Source organism: Lipophrys pholis (assembly GCF_963383615.2).
Source record: "Lipophrys pholis genome assembly, chromosome: 18".
Classification (NCBI taxonomy): domain Eukaryota; kingdom Metazoa; phylum Chordata; class Actinopteri; order Blenniiformes; family Blenniidae; genus Lipophrys; species Lipophrys pholis.
In genome coordinates, this window is record NC_137646.1 from 10,979,488 (window position 1) to 11,002,084 (window position 22,597).

At 40.3% G+C, this 22,597-nt stretch overlaps 1 protein-coding gene across 1 annotated transcript in view; it reads right to left on the reverse strand.

Moving 5' to 3' along the window:
• Positions 1-22,597, reverse strand: part of sorcs2 (sortilin-related VPS10 domain containing receptor 2) — a 392,590-nt gene that overhangs the window by 104,223 nt on the left and 265,770 nt on the right. The window lies entirely within an intron of this gene.

Here is a 22,597-nt window from a genome sequence, read left to right on the forward strand (position 1 = left end):
ATCTGTGTAAAAATATTGCTTCTGTCCGTGACAGTTTTCATCTAAAAATCGTCTTTTACAAAAAACAAACCTGTGTAATCTTTCTTGAGTTCACAGTCATGGCAATAAAAAAAAATAAAGTGTAGCATTAAAATGGCATTAAAATATTTGCGTTAACTTTGACTGGCTGATTTCTGCAGAAACCGTGTTTATTCTCCAAGCCTCCCTCAGACCCCACTTTTCATTTTCAAGTGAAAACAGCAAATTGTCGTTGCGTTTTGAGTGTCTGTTTACACCACAACGGTGCTCAAAGCCACGGAAAATGTCACTTTTTGAAAACGGCTCGCAAGGTAGAACTTTTTGAAAATGCTATGACTTATTCTCTGTTGAAATGGGGAAATACAACGTTTTGCAAACGCTGCTACATGTGCAGTACAGCTGTAGTGAATAATTCTTCTCCACACGTGCGTGTGGATGGACAATAACAAACATGGCAGCCTCCAGAGTGTCATGACTCACAGCCCATTTCCTCCTGGGATAACAATCCAGCTTTGTCGCCTGTCCATACAAATGTCCGTGCACTCCCATTGTTTATGTTTACAGTGTATTGTTCTCAGCATGCATGTATGTGTGGTTTCATTATAAAAACAAACAACAGTGCCCACTAGTGGCCAAAAAATTCGAACTAAAATATTTTCGAAACATTGCAGTGCAAACAAGAAACAAAAACACAAAAACAATACATTTGAAATGCTGTTGTGTATACAGAGCCTTAGTGACCTTGATAGGAGCACACACACACATATATATATATATATATATATATATATATATATATATATATATATATATATATATATATATATATATATATATATATATGTGTGTCATATATTCAGTATGTCATATATATATATATATGACATACTGAATTAGGAATTTTAGTAAGTAATATACTGGAGACTCCACTAACACCAGTCAAAAGCCAGAAATGTTGCACATTAAGCTGATAGTGTGCGAGGACACGAGGTATTTCACAGTGTGCTCACAATCAGTCAATAGGAGTCATTACAGTGTGAGGAAGTGCTCCAACTTATGCACTAACAAATGCATAAATCTTCCCGATAATAGAGTGTTCTGAAGGATTTCATCACTTATTGTAAAAAAAAGAGCAGACTTTGGCTGCTTTGTATGGTGCGTCTGTGTTTGGAACACCGAATGAAAGCACACCAAACAAAGTGAAGCTGACAGCTGGTATTAATCAAAAGTGGAAGAACTGGCTAATGACTGCGTTACAAACAAAAAGAGGATCAGTCTCATCCAGACTGCTCTCTTTTACGGCGACTACGTACTTCAGTGGTCGGTGGTAGTCCATCAAACTGCATGTGAATGCTTTTCTCTTTCTGTTACAATGATTTTCAATTAAGATGAGCTTCATGGACATGGAGCCAACGTCACCTCCAAGTTTTTTTTTTTGTTTTTTTACTTTCTTCCTCACGAGTCAAACATTTCAGTGAAATTAAAAAGTGGATGTGGGCAACGTAAATCTCAATTCACTGTTTCTGGAAAATGTTCAGCTCAGCTTATACAACTATTTCTAATATCCGGAACAGGCCGAGACTTGGAAAGGGATTTTATGAATGAGCGAGAGGAAAAAGTGAGTTTGACAGAGCGCGGAGCAGATTTAACGGGCGCGGAGGAAGCAGACGCTTGAGTCAGGTGGCGTATTGAAACTTCTTTAAAGTGTCACACTGGATGTCTGCTGGAGGTACGAACATGAGTCCAAGAAAGAGAAGACGCTCACATAAGCTTCTTTACCTTTTAGAAATATTTGAGATTTAACATGGATTTTTACATTTGCCAACTTTTTCACAAAAATGGGCAGAACCTTAGTATTCCACACTGTGATCTCCTGACGGATGCAACAGAATCTACCCCAATACTAAACACAAATACAGCTTCACTTCTCTTCATTATTGTGAAACACAGTCTCGATCTAGCTCTACACTCAACTTGGGCATTTCACGACAAGGAAAAGAGTTTTTTATGGCACTTTTGGGAACGTTAATGCAACAAAATCTCTCATATTTTATATAAATGAGCACATTTTGGAAATTTTTATGTACACCCACTGAGGCATGGCAGCAGCTGCGTGACAGAATTTGAGAAGCCAACTTTCAGTTGCTTCTGACATCCAAGGCATGCGCTGAGCAAAAAAATAAATTAAAAAATGCTGGATATTGATAGGGTGATCTAAATCAGTGTAGTTGGAAGCCTTTGGGATACATTCAAAAGCTCTCAGAGAAACATTTTGGGAAGGAGGAACATGTATAAAGCTGGTATAAAACAGTGGCAGTGTTCTGCTGTAGAAAGTAGAGGCATCGATTCAGGCTTTAGAGAATCTGCTCATTAAGATGTGCTCAAGACAGATGAGGTAGAAGCCCTGCAGAAATCCATCTGCTGTCGACAGCGCGGTCTTGCACAGGTAATAAATGTGTTACCTCGCATTTCATTTGGGAGGATTGTAGTGGCAGAGGAATTTCATTCCCTGGAGACGTTGGCCCAAAGTGGATAAAGAAGATCATAATTACTGGATTTCACCAAAGACAAATGCAATATTCTGATATGGAAACTCAATTTCTAAAGTTAGATGAGTATCCATGTCAAGGTGGCAGCAACAACCGAATTACTTACATTTAGCTTAAGTTCATTTTCAACTAATTCCTCTGCCATGTTTGAAACACTTGTTAAACATCCTGTTTGCTTAAACTTTCTAAGAATATCTCCAATGTGCATTGTAATTCCAGCTACACTTCAACTTGAACCTCATCCTTCTTCTTCTTCTTCTTCTTCTGGGTTTAACAACCGTTTCCATCCATAAAGTTGCATCAACACCATCTGCTGGTTCTATCTATCTATATTGTTTCCCACCGCTCTCGTTGTCCCTGTTGACTGTTTCCCTCTCTCTGCCAGCAAGTTTTTCGTCTCTGATGACTGTTTCCCTTCTTCTTCTTCAATTACGTTCAACGGCAGTTGGCATCCGTGAAGTTGCACTACAGCCATCTGCTGGTTCCAGTCCAAGAACAAAAGAAAGAAAGAAAGAAAGAAAGAAAGAAAGAAAGAAAGAAAGAAAGAAAGAAAGAAAAGAAGAAAGGAAGGAGGGAAGGAAGGAAGGAAGGAAGACGACCCTTAACTGGAACTTTTCTATTAATAAGTCGACTCTGGTCCATTGAGGAATGGTGTCAAAATAGAACCTGACATAATGAAGCACCCAATAACTCAGGAGAGTTCAGGTCTATCTCCAAGAATGTTTTTCCACATTTACATTGCAGAACATTAAAGCAAGAATTTAGATTATAAGACTCATCCAAAATGAAATGTTTCAAATAAAGCAATGTGATTGTAACTTGGTTTACTTGCGTGATGTGACAGTAGGGACTATCCCGTCGGGATGTTACTTGTAGAGGGTCCCCCGTTGTGTGTGAGCAGATAGGACAATGTGATGGATCGTGTAGAGCACATTGAGACAACTAAAGTGGTGAATCCACGATATAATTAAAGTCCATTTACCATTTATGTCACTCCAGGCCCAGAGTGGGAACTTAGGCCACACTGCAGGCTGCCATTGTTGTCGTTGTCCCACTGAGCATGTGCAGAACAACTATTTACTCAGATGTAAGTTTCAACCTATCCTGGTACCACGGTACCCCCCTGGTCCAACAACGTGGTTTTGCAGCCACTGCTGGTTTGCATGAAGCATGAGAATTGCATTAAGCCTCAGGATCATGTTTACTTTCTGCTCAAGTTTGAAGCTTTGACTTTGAATCACACCGTGAACTTCTGTTTTACACTTGTTGAAACTGAAGACATTTTGCCGCGTCTTCTTCCACATATCAGATGTCTTTAATGATGGTATTTTCACCTCTCGGTCGCCCTCTCAATGACATCGATAATTGCAAACCGGCAGAGCATCAATCCACGAGAAAACTGGTAGAATTACTATTCTCATATTCTACTAATGCACTTACACAATGCAATTTAAAGACTGCTGCTTTAGACAAGCACTCTAATTACAGTGATAACCAGATGGGTGGCAACAGGGGATGACAGATATTTCATTTCAAACCACAAATGGCTCACATTAACAGGCACATCATTCAGTGGTGAATGGATTGGTGGGGATGAGGGACCGAAGAAACACGGGTAAAAAGGCTGAGAGACGAAGAAAAAAATAAAAATAACGTGTGCATGGAGATTTCAGAGCAGAGAGATAAGAGTATGAAAAGAAGCTGGGAGTAGGACTGGAACTGGCATTTACAAAGCCATCAAATCCATGAAACATTGGCCAATGATTAGGTAACACCTTTGAGGAAACAGACTGTGACCTGCAAGCACGAAGATAAGTTGCTCATCTCTCCTCCTTATGAACTATCTTAATAAAAGAGCTCCTTAATATTGTACAACACAACAGCAGGGTGATTAATATGACTTATTTCCACTGGTCTCTCATCTCACCGACTCACTTCCAGCCATCTTTCTCCGCCACGAGAAAATCTCACAGCTACCAACAGGAGACGATGAAATACCGGTCACATGACTGGTGCAGACACAAACGTCACTGTTTAAATGAAAATACAGGCTCTGACGCAGAGAATAGTCATATGTTTCTTTTTCCGGTCACAAATTATTCCTGTGCAGTAAACAGGAGGACTTTTGTGTTTGAAGACGACATTTTATGCCTGGATAGTTTCCTAAGTAATGAACCATCTCAACAAGCTCAAATCTAAATTAGTTATCAAGCATGTGTTTGGAGAGAATGTTGGGCGAATCCCACAGATGCACAGGGAGAACTTGGAAACTTTATAGAAAACAGTTTGGTCCGATATTTGCCATTGTATCATTTCTACATGGCATATCTTTGCTCTTTATTCTAGTTCTGGAGTTGATGAAATACATTTGTAATATATACGGTGAAGGTACTTCTATTCTTAAGAAGCTGCTATGTAATAAATCTATTGCTATCTATTGCTGCGTTATTAAATCTGACACCACTGACCACCCTAATAGATTCTGAATGCAGCGCCTAGGATCCAATATTCAAATGAAGGAAAATCAAGAAAAAAGCTGGATTCGGGGCAAAAAACTTTGAATTCAGTGATTTTAGACCAACGAGACCATGTCAAAGTGTTGAAAAGCTGAATAATCTGACCCCTTTAACATTGAATGATTCCAGCCTTGGAGCCACAAAGTACTCTATTCCTCATCTATGTACTGTCATGGTGTCTGACACGCTTTTTGTGTTTCCACTTTCTGTCTGAGCTGCACACCTGAGATCCATCATCTCATCAGCCCCGGGTAAAAAGACTCCGGCTCTTCCTTCAGTCATCAGCAGATCGTCTGTTTACCTCACGTGGTATTCTTCACTGCGGTTGTCTAACTACCCTCAGCTCAAGCTGCTTCACGCCTTCGGATCACAGTCTCTTCAGACCGGCTTGCTCCTTACCATCATCTGCTTGGACCCTTCATTCACCGACCTCATCGCTGAGTCAGCTTTTAGGGCCGACTTGCACCAGCCCTAACGTGTATCTTCTAAACAAAACCAACAATCTGGAAACTGTTGCTGCAAGACTTTGTGATTTTATTACTGGTGTCTTTTCTGGGTTTTTATTCTCTGCTTTAGAAACTAAAAGTAAACCTTCCATGTGTCAGTTTTACCATAATTCATTTCAATGAACAAACAATTCCAAATCTGAGTATAACTGTACCATTCTCTAATAAACTCAAGGCTTCACACTAATCTTCATTATGCTATAGAGTCCGGTGTTGTCATTGTATTCATGATTCTCTGAAGAAGTCGTCCAGAGGCTGCGGTTGCACTGGAGGTATCTGGTCCACTATAAAGTACCCTGATAAAGTGTGTGAGATCAGATTAAATATATTTAAACTTAAAATTCTACCATATTATCATTGGGGAAACAATGAGACAGAAAGCTTCAATTATATTCTCCCCAGGTCGCCCGACTTCAGAACGTCAGGACAAGAAAAAGTACATCAAAAGTGCACACAATACACTGCTACAGTCCTTCCCATGTGTGCGTAAGTGGCAGACCTTAATTAAACACTCCACTTTGTCTCACTGTGCCTGGCCAGGTCTTATCCGGCGGGCAGACAAAAAGCCTCTTCCTCCACACAAACCACTGGGCTCAGTATGAGACAGCCAGACAAAAAGGAGCGAAGAGCAAGTGGGAGTCAATGAAGTGGTATTTAGTCTGGCTGTTTGTTTAGCGCTGGCACTGACCGGAGCTCGGATGGATTACCGGAACCACGCTGCAGAGTGCGGTTAATACAAAGAAGGCGGAAGGGAATGGGGAGGGTGTAAAGGTGGGAGACACTGATCATACTTCCTAATGAGGCTGTCAGCCCTAATAAAAATTCATACGCTAACCTGGATTGAATTAACAGACACAGCCCCTGTTGGTGCATGCAAATTAGCTGAGGATTGTGTCTGTGTGTGTACTGCAAAACAAATTGCGTAATAGTTCTCTCTGCTTTAGCTGTATGTGCATTTTGTACAGTGGCGTTGTCTCAAGGCTGGTATCCATATCGGTGCATCTTTTAACATACCCTGGTTTATATTAATGTTTCACTTTCTGAATGTGTACATATAGTGGTCAACATGGTGTTAGAATTGTTACTACATTTGTCACAGAACCCAAGCTGTTGCTTTTTATAATGCAATTAAGATGCATTGCTTATATGAAATGTGACACTATTTATACAGTTATCCTCAGTTAGAAGGTGAATATTTTGGCGGATCCAATTTTATTTGTTGAAAAGTGTGTGTGTGGGGGGGGGGGGGGGGGGGGGGGGATGGTGGAAAATGTTGATGTCACCTCAAATCGGGGGAGCCACATCTACCACTAATAGTGACATTAAGAAGCATGGAAGACAAACAAGAAGGCTTGAAATGAAAAATACAACAACAAACTCGCTCAACTCTCCCACTTTGTGAAAGGCAGGAGGTTGTCCATCTAAAACTGCCTGGATTTAGGTGTAATCTGAATCCATCACAAGCATTGAATTACAAGCATTGTGAGATACACCAACACTTGTGATATTACTTTTGTCTTGACATTTCTTTCCCACAGGTCTTTTTATTCCCGGTTAAACATTCTATAAAAGTAGAGTTCCCAGGTTCAAGCCTTGTTATAATTTCATGTAATAATGTTTATTCTATTTGAAACTTTATTATGAGGCAAATAAAAATAATTCAAAATATGGAGTATGACCACACTGTTCTAAAATAATCTTTGTTATGCTCTACGGCGCTGTGTCGTCACTACATTTGTGTTTGATTTGTAGAAGTTGTTCCAAGGCTGCGGTACAACTGGCAGCATCTGATCCACCATAAACTACCCCGATAAAGTGTGTGTGTGTGTGTGTGTGTGTGTGTGTGTGTGTGTGTGTGTGTGTGTGTGTGTGTGTGTGTGTGTGTGTGGCCCTGGCACATTGCTGCAGTGCCTCCTGCAAAGTGTTGTTGTTTGTGCTTTTTGAAACAACGTGTCAAAACTGTGCAAATGTTACCATGCTGAACCAATAACCTTTCAAAATGAAGGCAAGTGCTACGTTACCCCACTCTAACTACAATGAATGTATCAAACTCCCATTATGACCGCTAAAACTTTTGTCTTTCCCACTGTACTGTACAGATCATGACGATGGAAATAATTTCCACCGAAATAGACGAAGACAACCTGTACAATGTTCGTCTCAATATGAAGGTGAGGCCAAGAAGCGTTTTCAAGTTCAAATGGAAAACTTCCGTTGTGTTTTGGGTGTCCATTTACACAACAGTGCTCATGGCTCCTGAAAATGCAACTTTTTGAAAACGGCTCCCAAGCTGGAACTTTTTGAGAAACGGAGGAAAACGCAACTATTGGGAAATGTTCTGTCTCCATGGAAACAGAGGAAAAGCAGACTTTTTGAGAACACTTGTGTGCAGTCAGTCCAATTTTAATTTGATAAGCAGGAAAACATTTTAAATGTCCTCCATTCAGTCAACTCCCAAAAAACATTGAGTACACCATGATTACTTTAGCAGGTTTAAGCCGGCCAGCAAACTCAAAAATGCAACTAGTGGAGGCTAAAACAGAAACTGCAAAGCCGCTTCCCTCTCACATGGAGATCAGTAATAAAATGGTAAAGATGCTAAATATAGCCGGGAGTGTCGCACTATAATGTGAACGGAGGGGTACAAACTGAAAGTAGAGTTCCACATACTGACTCAGAGGCCCCACTTGTCACGTAGTGACACAGATTTGGTGTAAATATAACAATAATAATGTGGAAAACATTTTCAATGCACACAAGAGGTGAAACAAAACAATGACTCGATGTTTATTCACGTATATTTTTGGATGAACTGATGTAACTGGAATTAGAGGACAAATAATCAATTGTTAAAGCTTCATGTCTTGCTACACAAACAACCCTCATGGCAATTTGTTCTGAAGCAGGAAAAAGAAGAAAAAGCTTCTTTCTTTTTTTTTTTTTTTGAAACAGTCCGATTTATCAAGCAAAAGAGCGTTGATCTGCCAGCGGCTGTGATGCATCTGATTTGTCAACACAGGTCGTGTGAGGTGAACGCCATTCTCGATGGATGGGAACGGAATACCGGGCGGGGACGGGAGGTGAAGCTGACCTCTGTGCTCATGAAGCGGCCAGCGCGTGGCTTTCAGAGTCGTCTGATTTTACTGACCCTTCATCCTTGAAGTTCATGGCACTGCCCTATCTCCCCTCGATATCTCCAACTTCCATTTCTCTATTCGTCCTCCCTCCTAACAGATGGACTAATGAGGCAGCGGCAACAGTGTGCTGGTTTCCCACTGTGAGCAAAGGCTGGAAACTCTCTTTGCGACACTAATTTTATTCCTCCACAAGTTGCCCCACGGGAGGGAGAATATCTCCCTGTGCCTTACTTCGGCTACCTCCACTAGTAATCTCTTTGAGTCTCGGGATATCAGCGACATCAAAGCTCAAAACTGTGGATAATCACTGGGAGGGGACTAATTTAAGTTTCAAACACCAGAGTGTGATTTCATTTAGGAAACAATGCAGTTTGTGCTTTCTGAAAAAAAAGCTGTAATGGGTGTATTTCCCTCCGAGGGTCAGTCAAGGGGATCTGCATATTCTAGCTGAACACAGCAAATTAAAGCAAGTAGAAATACAGAAGTTTCAAACTTTAAAGGGAACACCGCCTCGAGGTGGGGTCAGGGCACTGAATCGCTAAAAAAGCTGATGGTCAGATATGTCGTTGTCAGAGTAGCACAAAATCTACCAGCAGTAGCTAAACTGGACCTCCGGGTTATACTAACAATACTGTAGTTCGGAGAGGTTTTTGGGAAGATAAATGTAATTATGTCCAATATTTACCTATTGCTATGCTATCAATCATATACAATCAAATATTATTGCTTTAGCTGTGATGCTGACAATAATGAACACATCAGGAGCATAATAGAGTTGCTACATGGTTGGACTTTGGCTCCAGAATACACTAAAATACTTGTATATACGTGTGTACCGTTTACATTCTAACTGCATAATCGCTGTGGTCACCATTAATCTTCTTTAGGAGTCGTTTTCTATAACAATAAACTTAATTCATTCAATTAGGACAGTAAAATCAGCTAAATGTCAATCTTCATTTCCTTTGGTTACACTTCGTAGAACAACATTATGGCTGCATATATTGGAGAAGTTCATTGTATTCACTTCTTAGCAGTGACCTAAAATACTCTCCTCACCTGAAACCACTCAGGGTTGTTGTAGTTAATTTACCCCAAAGTAATGTAGCAAGTGTACAGATGGATAAGTTAATATCCCTTTAAAAGCAATATTCTTTACAGGGCCATTTTAAATGCAATAAGCATGCTGATAGAGCTGCAGATCAAAGCTGTGTAATTCTGATGTAACTCTGTTTATTACAAGCAGGAAACTCTGCTCTCTGGATTAGATTGTGTAATGAGTCCTCTGCACGCCTGGAAGCTCGGCTTTGCAGACCTCTGATCTGGATTTCATGCAGAAACGTTGCTCTCCGGGGCGCTTGTCTGCCCGGTCCAGTGGGATGACATGTTCAAGGGGGGGAAGCAGAATCCCCACACAACCCCAACGCGGTCAAATCAAACCCAAACCGAGATGAAACCACCAGTGTTTCATTTCCTGTCACTTTCACCTTTGGAGTACCAGCTAAGGCACAGCGAGAGTTGAACTTGTTTCAGGGTTGCTTTTTAGCATCCAGCTCACTTTTTCAGTCTTTTATCAGGAAACCCTTTGATGGAACTTTACAAAATGCTTTTCAAAACTGTGCTCCACGTCCCTCTGTGGTCACTATGACCTACTGAGGGGCTTGCACTTATAACAACAAGAGCAAACGTGTGCACACACACATATGGAAGTAAATTTACCGACAGGACACACTGAGGAGTGCATCTGACAGACATACAAAATAACACACCATGACACTTTTGCACTCTGTCTGAAGCTCCTGTTATTGCAGTGAAAAGCTTTTCCTCAGCTGGATCGACGTGACTTTAATCTTTGAACTTTCTAAGATGCTTTATGTGTTTTTAGGTCTTGTAATGTGTTCACAGTCCGTTGCTCTTCCTTCCCCCACTGCTTTGACGTATTGACAGCTCGTCTCCCATTTCATCGTTTTCCTTTTTGTTTGTTTGTTTTGGAGATTTACTTGCAGTAACATTCCGATATGTGCGATAACTTCCTCCACCAGCTGGCCTGTTGTCACTTTTTATTTTGTGTTACTGCTAATGAACGAGAAAACAAAACCGTTTCAGTTCAATTAAGTTCATAACGTCTTGAGTTTGTTTATAAGTAGACTTTTTTTTTTTTTTTCTTTTAGTACTTCAGTTGTAAATTTATCAACATGGGAACAAAAACAAGCAAAAAACAATGCACCGGATAAAACAAAGAAACAAAAAAAGACGCAGTCATGTCTGGTTAAACAAACAGAAATTAGATGATAGATAAGTAATAAGGATAATTGCCGTTCACAGGGTCACAATTTTAAATGAATTTTCAAACCTCCTTCATTTCATTTAGAAAGGTGAGAAATGGCTCCCAGATTGCACGAAACTTAATTATCGAACCAGTCCTTTGAAATCCAAGTCTTTCCATCAAGATAGATAAAAACGTGGAGCTAAGGGAGACTTTATAAGAAGTTTTTTACAACATATCTTTGTCATGTTTTGATTGAACTTTACCTTCTTCATCACAAACTTCCTGTGATGTTGGTGGAAGACGTTTTCTTTCATCAGTTGGTTTTAAAGAGGCATGACCGACTTGTCACTTTTGACAGCCATGGCTGATTTTAGGTTTTTGCGTGTTTCTTTCTTTTTGATTGCTCCTGTCTGTCGTTTAGTTGTCTCCATCTCAAACTCCTTATGTAAATTTTTTTCTTTTTGGCTTACTGTTTCTCATATATATGTTTTGTTGCATGACAGGTATTTCGTATACACATTGAATGTGTTTACTGATTGGTTTGTAACACCAGCTGATGAAAGGAAACGTCGTTCACCACCAACGGGTGACACTTGTGATGAAGACGGGAGAATCCAGTTGAAAAAACAAAATGCCTAGATATAGTTTCCAGCAGATCATTGTCACATGAATAAGCCTAAACCAAACTCTAAATCTAATGTGCATATTTTCACACAAACTAAAATCTGTGTGTGCCATGCAAATCTGCAGATCGTATACAAGGTCCTAATAAATCTCAGTGATGGATGATTGATTAAAAAACTAAATCAAGTTTTAAACCTTTTTTAATACGTTTATTATCAGTTATTGGCCCATATATGTGGAGATATTTTTGCATTGTGTGACCCTGACAAAAAAAAAAAAGCAAATTCTGTCTGGTGACTAAATGTCATAGTTAAAAGTCTCTGTCTGTGTGAATGAGTTTCTTACCATCTAACATACATGGATGAAAAGTCAAACTGCAAATCTACTAGTTGGTGGAGTTATACACCATTGAGGTCATACTTCGAATTAAATTCTGAACCACACAGCAATTAGCCCCACAGTGCGACTGTAGAAGCAGAAATGTCCATAATATGTCTTTTTAATGAACCAAAAATGAACTTTCTCCTCACTTTTGGGGGGTAATTCACACTATATGCCATCTGGTGAAGTGGTTTTCCTTTGTGAATTGCCTTAGTGATTTAGTTTCACAACCATTGTTGATCTAGTTTAAGTATTATTGACCTCTGCTGTTTGCATTACATCTGTTCTGAGGAGCCCACGGTCATTATATAACGTGGCGTTATGTTGCTTGTTGACACACAAAGAGAGTAACTACATAACCCCCGTGTCCTCCAGCGGGACGGGCTGCGAGGAAATGTTTTCATGATGCGAGTCTGGATCGTCTGCTTACAATCAAAATCACAAAGCACATTCAGGCACTCCAAAGCCTGGAAGTCTCAGAATACCAATCGCAATACAAATGTGTACAATATTTCTCTCCAATACTGTGTAAACAACAACAGAAAGAAAGAAAAAAAAAGTGCAGCTCTGCCTGTGTTCGAGAGAAGATAGATGGTCCTGTTTGCGGTGCCACATTTGCAGGCGTGGGCAGACACAGTGTAAAGCCTCCAGCGCACGGCCACAGTAAACAGTTGTTAGTGGATTACCGGTAATCAATGGAAACAAGTGGGTACAAAAATCCCGGCTCATGTGCAGGGAGGAAGCCTGCAGGCGGTGCTTTCACCTGCATGTGTATGAGCTCTATAGGAAACGTCAGCAGGAAGATCCTTATAGATTTGAGTAAGTTTGTTTGGATTGACCCATGTTGTTTGTAGTTGCAGGTAAGATTTGGTTTCCAGGCCTCACTTTGGAGTAAACAAACTGAGTAATCAAAAAGAATGATCGTGCAGACTTCCCACTGAAAGACTTGGGACAAGATGTGAATATAAGTGTTCTAGTTGTGTCCTAAAATCAGTATGCTTCCTAAATATCCAAACAGTCACACCGAGCACAAATGGTGTTTTAGCCCTCAATTTGTACTTCGGTTGCGTCCCAATAGTCCCTCCTCCCTCCTTTCCTATCTCCTTTTCCTTAAATCCCGGAAGTGTTTAAGTGGCGGCCATGATAAGGAACATTCAAATTCTCAATAAGCAAAGGAAAGGAGGCTCAATACTTCCTTTAGAACCTCCTTTAGCCGAGGAAACACTGATGCATCCTTTAACAAAGGAGACCAGATCATGCTGCCCCACAATTCCTTGTGGCGACAACATTTAAAGGGACCTGACTCAACCCAGATCATGTTAAGTTACCAGTGGAATAATCTGCCTTGAACAACTTTAAATAATCTAAAACCCAGATCCCAACTATGAATGTTATGCGGATGTTGTAAAACAAAAAAAGTAAAGTTTTTGTGCAGCCTATTCTCAGTTTGATTGGTTATTTATTCACCTGGGAGCTTCTTTTCTTTGATGTCTATTCACACCTTGTGATATCTGAGATTATATCAGTGGTTAGAATCACAGGGGAAAGTGTCAGAAATGCACTTTTTGTAGTTCATTTTTGGAAATTTGTAGGTTTTTGACCAAGATAGACGTCACTAACCTGCGCCGCCGTCAGATTATTATTACGTCACCGAGTGGAAGTGCGGTCCGACTGTAACAACAACGTGATTGCCTCCTCACACTTTCCTTAACCCTGTAGATGACGTCACATGGTTAAGGAAAGGTGGATAGGAAAGGAGAAAGGAGGGACTATTCAGAAGCACCCATTAACCATATCGTGGTTAATTTCTAAATCTATGCGTCATTAAAAAAATTTTTTTTTTATAAAATTACAATTAAGCATGTTTTCTTTCCATGTCATTCAGTAGTTTAGAGATTTATTTGAACTAATCCTGAAAAACTTCCAGACGATACACAAACGTCTTTCATTCCAAGACCCAAACACTTATTTAAGTAATTAAGAAAATGATTAGCTAATTCCCTGTGATGAATAGAACCATATGGCGAAGCCCTAATGGCCACTGCTGTGCTCTCAGAGGAACAAGAACTGTTTGATATAAACAGCGAGCGAGTAATACTTAAAAGAAACAGGCTTTTTAGAGGGATGATATGACTGAACCTCTATATATATGGTTTCAGTTGTTAATAATATAGAAGCCGAAAAAGGTTTTGTTAAAGCCCATCGCTCACTGAAGGCTGACAAGGATTGTAAACATTAATTTCAAAATAAGATCATTTGGTGTGACATTACCATGCAGCAACCAGTCTCCAGATAATTGTTGGCAAATCATGGATATGTTGACTCTCGATGGCTTTGAGCCCCAAAATAATAAGTTCTAGGTACCTGCGACTGATGTGATAACGGTAACAAAGACATTGGCAATGTATTTCCCCCCCTAGTTTTTCTCATAAATACTTCCTAAATTCTACTGAATTGGTTTCCTGAGTCTGAATGACATCCAACATCTCCAAACTACCTTTGGGATGTAGTTTATGTTGGGTAATCTCAACGTCTGATCATCTTCCTGTGTCAAAATCTTAATGAGAACCTTGTAAACGTCACCTTCAGGCCGACTACTTAACTCCCTGAAGTCAAGGAAATCGAATGTACATTGAGTAAATGGTTTTTTTTTTAGGTCACTTACTTTGGTAACTCTTGGTTTGAGCAATGTGTGATGGCATGATGTTAAGATTATTCAATAATATTGACCCTTTTGACATTTTTGTTTTAATGTTTGGCAATGAAACAAGCAACTTCAGGGCAGATATTCTGAAGTGCACCAGAGTAATTAAAAGTCCTGAAGCTGTTTTTGTGTTTGGATGTTTGCAAGTTTGAATCCCCCGTCAACAGATTTCCACTTTCGGTGCCTGAGAATCGCATGTGTGTGTTTGTGTGTGTGTGTGTTTGTGTGTGAGTGTGTGTGTGTGTGTTTGTGTGTGAGTGTGTGTGTGTGTGAGGGGGGGGGGTAGCATATTTCTTACGCTTAGAGAAGGAAAGTGTTAATATAGGCCCTCCCACATGGAATTGCACATAAACTACAGAAGAGATTGTTTATGTCACATAAAATGAAAATGTACTTTGATTGTGCTGTCAGATGAAAAATCAGGAGTCTTGAGTGTCCATCCACCTCCACATGAAACATTTCTTGCCGCTTTCAATGTATCACACCACTTATTTCCTCTACTACAATCATCGTGATCACACTGCAACTACACAGACCAAAAGTCACAAAGGTGATGCATTTGCTGTTGTTTCAGTATTCCGTTTGTAGTTCTTGCTTTGCTTTTGTATTGTGGCACTTTTTTTTTATGTCAAAGCTTGAGGCCTTAGCATCAAGACAAAAGTTTATTAAACAACCTAGTTCTATCTTTTGAGGATTATGTGTTTTCCTTTGTTGAAAGCTTTACATCGATTTCTTTTTATTTAAGTACTGCATTTTATTGTCTTTTTCTCTATTATTAATGGCAAACGTTTGAAAAAAAAACAACTTAATGCTTAACCCATTTACTCACATATTATAATAATGTTAAATGGAAATATAAGCTGATTTAATATTTCTTTTGAAGATTTACTGGTTATATGTTTTAACCATCTGGATTTGCTATTTATGTTGCAGTTAGTGTAAACACTGCGTACTTCAGTCAATGGAAGGAGTCCATGGCAATGTTTATCCAGCCAATATGAGGATGAGACTGGAAGAATAGATGGTTTTGCGTCGTATAAACCAAACCACATGCAGCACCCGCTGCACATGCTCCCAGAGCGAGGCTTTATTGAGCGCGCTGCACACTGGATGCTCCATACGGGTAAAGCCGGACCGTAATGTAGCGAGACCGCAGCAGCTTGTGGAGGAAAACGCTGGCGACAGGCTGCCAGCTCTCGTCCTTATGGCGAGCTCCTCATCTTCCACCTGCACCTGTTCTCACAGATTTAACACGTCTCTCCGGGCTTGTTTTGTTGCTACTGTTCCAGTTACCTTAAGTCACAAAAGGTGGAGGGGATGTCTCATTTTCTTGAATTTATTTTGAAGGCTCAGCCCGGTGGTTCACATGTATAGAAGCGTTTATCATATGCGAGTTATGGCAGGTGATTTATTGAAAAGGACTTACTGGGTGTTTCTAATATGATGCAACATGTATGTGTTTGACACACAAAGTGATAGTTGGTGCTTAAAATGACCATGATCCTAACAATACTCGTGAGGCAAATCATTTTCTGGAAATTTTTATAATTTAATAAGGTCTGTTTGCTTGTTGCTCTCTGTTTCTGTTCTATCGTTTAATCTCCTCTGTCCTCCAACCCCAACTGGAAAAGAATTTTGTGTTTCCACTGTCTCCTCTATTTGCTCTTGTAGAATTGTCGTGTGGAATGTTTTTTCCTCTGGAAAAGTCCCTTCAAGTGACAGTGACGAGACGAGAGATAGGATGTGCATTCCCAGGCAGAGGCAGTAAAAGTACCCAGATTCTTCACTTAGTTGGGTTAACAGACACTTATGTTGAAAGTAACTAAGAAAAAACACTAATAAAAAGTAAATTTTATTGCATTTTTTCTATATTTTAAGACACCTCAGTTTCCCTCTCGTTGAGGTCTCCGAGAATTGGTGATCGGTGTTTGTTTTTATCATTTTAATGACCATTTCCTGGCCTCCCCGAAGGTGAAAGGTCACACTGTATTGACTGTCGCTGTCTTCTTCAAACGTAATCTAATTCTGTAACTCTAGCTCGTTCAGCTTGATTCATTTAGATGTTACCGATTGAAACAATTCACTTAAGTTGGTCCAACTACTTCCAACTAGTTATATTTTCTTTCTGACAGCTCATGCGCTTTATATTAAATCAAATAAACATATTGTTTTATGACAAATATATTCCAAATATATTCTTAAAGCCACATTGTGTGTTTTCATGAAGTGGTTTTTAATTACTTGAATATTGGCAAAAAGAAAAGAAAAATCAAAAAAAGAGGTTACCAAATTGCATCATATCTGGGACATCGTTTGACACCATGTCTTTCGTGGACAAGCAAGTGTTGTCTTTCTTTTGTTTGTCGCTTGTTGGCATGCTCTGATCGAATACAGTCATTTATGGAGGCTGAAAGAAGCTTTGAGCCAGTTTGGGGAATGTAACGACTACGCTGTGCAGATATTTCTGTGTGAAAGGGTTAAATCTGGAATAATAGAAGAATATAGACAATATTTACACATTGTCAAATCCCACCTCTGTTAATCGCCATGGTTCTTTTCAGGATTTGTAGCTCCACTCCAGCCACAGCTACACAGGAACCAGCTCCTGTGACCGTTAGCGTAGCATTAGCTCCAAATATGATAATAATAAAAGCCCACATCATTTCCTCTCGAGGATCCGGGCTTCTCTGAGTGTGTGTATGTGTGTGTGTGTGTGTGTGTGTGTGTGTGTGTGTGTGTGTGTGTGTGTGTGTGTGTGTGTGTGTGTGTGTGTGTGTGTGTGTGTGTGTGTATTAGGTGAGGGATGAAGGCGAGCAGTTTCGCGGCGCCACTCGTTTAATCAGCCTAATTGTTGCAATCAGACTCATTTCTCTCACCGCGCTGCTCCCTCCTCTCCTCCGTCATTGATTTTCATTGTTTCTTTTCAACCAGTTACTTCCTGGTTTTGTTTAGTTTTTTCCTCTTTGCCCCGACAGCCTCTCTTCCTTCCTCCTCTCTGACCTCCCGTCCTTTGATTCCTCCACTCCCTTCCTCCTGTCACACTCCTTCTTTTTTGTCTCTCCTCTCTCTCTCTAACCGCTCCCATCACTTCCCGGGGAAAACCTGTCGCATTGCCACGGTGGGATCCATAAAAGGGGATGGCAATGTGTGATCAAGCTAACGATAATTAAATGGACTCATCATCAAACAGTCATTATGGCTGATTGGCCTCCCTGCCCTCACTCAGCGAGGCAGCCGACAGCCTGACACCGACCTTCTGTTGTGGATTTTAGCGGGGCTGTGAAGGAGGGGAGAGGAGTTCATCATCATCCTAAAACTCTGCTCTGACGGGTCATTCATGACCGCGCTGGAAAATGGAAGACGATATCAGTTTGGGACCACGCCCACCTCCTGATGTGTCGGAGAACATTAGCAAGTCGGGCTTTGTTATCCATGGTGGCCGAGAGGCCAGAGTCTTGTCCTTGGAGCCAGCAGGGAACTCTTACCCGGCGCCCCATGGCGTCCCGCTGCTAATTATCAACGGCTTTAATGTGACAAATACATTTCTCTGTATATTTGTACAGTTATATTTTGTTAACTTTAGGGACAATAAAGAAACTGGTTGATTTGATTGGAAAATTCACAACTCCTTCAAAATCCCTTCAAATAGGTGGCTTCCAGTTTGTATATCACGAATGTGACTAATGATGTTGGTAAACTTTATACTTTGGTAATTCATTTTTTGGGGTAATTTGCAAGGAAAGCGCAACTACAAAATAAAAGTCCACCATGAAAGCACAGTTTACAGGAAATTGATTTCAAGTGAAAAGGCAAAACATCCGTTGCATTTTCAGTGACCATTTACATGACAACAGTGCTTGGAGACACATGTTGTGGAACTTTTTGAAAACGCTCCATTTCTGGTGCAAAACGCAGCTTTTCTGAAACACTGCCAGGCTACTGCACATGCGCACAGCAGCTGGACTAAATAGTTCTTCTGCACATGCTCAGTAGATGGATAATAACAACAACGGTGGCCTCCAGAGTGTCAGGACTCCCCGTCCAACTTGGACCTTCAGGTCTCCCTGTCATGTCGTGCAGTCTCATGCTCTATTTTCATTAAAGCAAACTCACAAAATTCACTATCTTCATTGGGTCACATTAATAAATATCCAGTTTCATTTTCGTCAATCAACTTAGCCTTTTCAGAAAGTGAATTTATGTGTAATGGCTGCGAATGAAGGTCAAGTTTTTCTTTACGTATTGAAGCAAAATAAAAGAGCAGAGAATATGCTGTAAATCACCTCATGTACGAGTATCTCACCTCCACTCGGATTGGTTAACACCGTTTATTCAATTACTGCGACTGAGCGTTATGAAAAGCTTTTTAGCAAGGAAATGTATTGTAATCATAGTAATTGAGTAAATGCAGGGCTTACTGTATTTCATAAGATGCTCAATTTCAAACGCACTATAGCAACCTTTTTATTAAATTTTAAAAAATCCCTGACACTTCTCAAGTGTATTGACTGCGGTTTTATTTCATTAAATGCCTCCAACTTTTTTTTTCTCATCTCAAAGGCATGATCTCGGCAGCCTTTGTTTCCCTCTTTCGCTGCTCAGCCATCTGAGGATGAACCTGTATCCTGCAAAATATCAAACTAATTACACCCAAATAAACCTCGCGCAGTCGAGCTAATTCAATTAGCCAGGGAGAATAATCCAGGTTGGAAGTTGTGGGGGGAAGTTAAATTAAGCAATGCTTTGATTTGTATTAAATTGTAGGCAAAGCAGCGGCGGCGTGTTAATTAATTTGTTTGTGTGTGTTATGAAAGTGGGGAGAGAAAGTGGAGGAATGTTTGTTTATGTAGCCCAATGAATCAAAATGAAAGCACAGATTTAATTGAATTTGCATACAATATCACTTCAGTGCAGCCATTGTTTATTCTGGAGGGATTTTTTTCCTTCTGCCATCCTGTTACTTCATATTTCGCCTCTTTTTTCCCCCACGTCATCTTCTCGCTGTCCATTTCTGTCTCTATGAGGTGACATTCAGTCAGTGGAATGTGACCCAATTCTGATTTGGTCTTTGCTCTTATGTGGAACAGATCGCATCTGCTTTTGGACAATTCAACAAACAAAAAGACGCATGCATTCAGATATTTGAAGATGGGATCCAGGCCTCATTCATAGTGGAAATAAATCAGATTTGTATCAGATATGTTCCAATGTGACTGTCATGTAACCAGGCTGGTCGGATAATGTAGAAGATGCCATTATGACCCTTTTCCTCCTTCCCTGCCCAGAAAGCCTGGCGATGTTTCAACTTCTCACTTCTCGTGACATTACAGTCAAACATATGCCATCCTCCATTATCTTGGCTTGGTTCAGAAGTTCAGAAGTACCCTGAAGTTTGTAAACAATACAAGTACGCACGTGGTGATACTTAATAAACTAGGTGTAATGGCACGGTCAAAAAATTCCGATTTAGGCAACAAATCTAATCTGAACATCAACACTGGCTGTGTACATGCAGCTGGAGATTCTTGCACCATCCTTCTTCCTCCTTCTCCTCCTCCTCCTCCTCCTCCTCTGCAAATTAACAGACACCCATGTTTTAATAAAGTCGGCCGTGACCTTCCGTCGCCGCGCCGTCTCCTCCTCCACCTGTCAGACCTCGCTGCTTATTGTGGGAGAGGGGCGAGACGAGGGGAGGTTTGAGAAGACAGGGGAAGAGGAGGGACGAGGAAGGTGAGGTGTCATCCTGGAGAAACCTGATGGATGCATAATCCCAACGAGGGGGAGGAAGAAGGGGAGGACAGCAGAATGTGGCGTACAATACGACAATATAATTGTGTTAGGGTCAACTCTCATTACAGAGAAGCTGTGTGTGTGTGTGTGTGTGTGTGTGTGTGTGTGTGTGTGTGTGTGTGTGTGTACAACAAGCAAACAAGTTGACAATCACACACTCATAAGGAGAGAGAGCGCAGAGCTTTGTGGTTTATATAAACCGTGGTTAGCTGTCGCACCTTAGATGAACTCACGATATCAAATCTCAAAAAGCTTCTGCTCTTTGTCGTAATTAACAAACAGTTGAATTTCAATAATGAAATCAGATCGGGCACCGCCACGGTGAGGCCAGTGAAATGAGACACATCCGAAGACACTCAGAAGCTTAAATGGAAACGCCCAGGATTCAAAATAGGATCAACAAAAACTTTCACACCTCTCGGATGTGTTTCCCTCAATCATAAATATAATTACAATTTGTGACCATAATTTCCCCTAAAATCAGAAAATATATTGAGAAATCAGATCAGAATTTATTGTTATTTTTCAGGAAGCAGTGAGAAAGTACTTGATGGGTCTAAATCAAGAATAACACAATCAGAATTACGTGCTTCGGGGTTTAATGCACCTCAAGTCTTGTGTGGAGGGGTCATTTGTGAGGGAGTCTGTTTGGCTGCTTGGGTGTAGATGCCATTTGTTAAGGTTATTTGTTGAGATTTTAAAAGAAGCTATACAGCTTCTTTTATATTCTTCCTGTGGAAATGTATAAGGCGAAGAGTAGCATTCCATTAATGATGAAATCTCCCACCCTCACCATGAGCTGCAAGTCATTAGTGTGATATGATGATCAATTCGAAATGGTCATTTTTAATATTTGATCTCAGAAAGTCACTTAAAACTTGTTTTTGGAAGCACAGACTGTGTTTACTGTTGTGGTTCACGTTTCATTTCTTGTGTTCTTTTTGAGATTCTGACTGTTGTTTCAGGCTCCTTGACTTCCTCTCCTTGTGTCTGATTGCTGCTCCCTGCCCTGATGTGTTTCATCTGAATGTGGTATAAATTGGGTGTCTGCTGGGTGCTCTGGTTGTTGGTTCATCCACGACAGTGTCTTACGTCTTTAGTCCTCCTCTGAACCAAACCTAACAGTATCAATATGCATCACAGCGACCAGGTGAAGAAAGTCAGGGACAGGTGAAACACATCAGGGCAGGGTGCAGTAATTAGACATGGTGAGGGGAAGTCAAGGAGCCTGAAATGAATAAAAAAATAAAAAAATAAATACCATAGCATCATCATCATATCATTTTCACCAAATTGTGAACAGAAATGTGAAACGATGGTTATTAAGAATAGAAAGAAGTCTGTAAATACTGTTACGACTCTGATAACCTTGTTGACTTCGCCTGCCAGGTTTTATTAGTCAAGGTTAACTGTGCTTAAATGTCGGGATAATTCAATCTGTTGTAATGTCTATAGCCATAGTTTGAAAGGATTTTACAAACTTGAACAGAATGAGTCACCAATAACATTGACTCCTTCTTTATAGATGTTTTGAGCCAAGTAACTCAATTAAAAGAATGTATTATTGATTTCTAATAGTGAGAAGTTTGCACGTGAATCTAATGAGAATAAACCGTTTTCTATAAAGAAACAAAAAAAAGTGTCAAGAAGTCAACGTTTCACACAGACGAGAAGGACTGTGAAGTAAACAAGCTACAAAGAGCAGGAATCGGTAGAAAGCTGCTTCTTTTCAGTCCTGAAGTGATGAGAGACACTGATTGCTGTAAATCTGCAGTGACGACTGAGGACAGGGTGAGAAACAGGATTATCAGGATAATCCTTCTAATGTCAGGACCTTCCTTAACGTGCAGTAATATACCGTAACAAGAAAAGCAGATCGTCATTCACTTTACAACATTTCTGTACTCAGGAAGAGTATTTCCACGTATGTCCACAACTTTTACTGTTCCTGTACGAACATACAGTATCTGCTTGTATTTCTTGTTTAGTCTTGGCGGCTTGAGAGCCGGGTAATCTCGGTCCGAGGTCAAATCAACAAGGCAACTGAAATCCGACTGTTTAGATTGAATCCGTTGGCTCTTCACAGATTTAAAGCGAGATCCG